We start from the raw sequence: 773 nt of genomic DNA on the forward strand, positions 1-773 counted from the left end.
CAAGCTATTTTTGTGTATGTGTTGCTGGAGATCAAATGCGGGGCCTTGTAAATGTAAGGCAAGGACTCTGCTGCTGAAGTTTATCTCCAACACCGAATAAATGATTCTGTGCCCAAGTTTAAAGTCCAGAGGTGTTGGCAGGGCCACATATGATCCCTGATGTTGTCTCTCCTCAGGCATCCTTGGAAAATTATTCCTTTAGTTACCATCCTAGGTAGTCTCATTATGGAAATATTCTTATTTCCACGTGTGTGACCCTTCAGGGTGGGTTCATTCTCTGGCATGTATGGATTACTTTTGGCCTCACAGGAGTTATTCTCTTCCTTCCTAATACCCTCTTGACTCTGTATTGTAGCTTCTCATGGCCCTAGTCAGGAAACAGCTATTTGATTCCGGATTTAATAAACTATTATTAGAGTCTGAGGAAGACAGTGAGAGGTTGGTTGATCCACATACTCTGTGCTTGTGTGTGTGTGTGTGTGTGTGTGTGTACACATACATGTATGTTTCTTTTTGCTGAAACAATGTTAGTAATGTTGGGAAGCAATATGTATACATCAGAGAATATGCCTCAGTGACAAGTTTTAGTTGTTCAATGTTGGCACAGTAAAGAGGGGGAAAAAGAGGTGTGTCAGCAACCCTGGACTTTAGCTTCTTGATTGGAAGTTACTATAGCAGCAAGATTACTTGACAGATAGATCATTAACATTAAGATCAAAGGCCGGAAGTTATGATGTTTAACTTTTAAAAGTCAGCTCTGCCATGACTGCCAT

Source organism: Mus musculus, chromosome 18 (assembly GCF_000001635.26).
Source record: "Mus musculus strain C57BL/6J chromosome 18, GRCm38.p6 C57BL/6J".
NCBI lineage: Eukaryota > Metazoa > Chordata > Mammalia > Rodentia > Muridae > Mus > Mus musculus.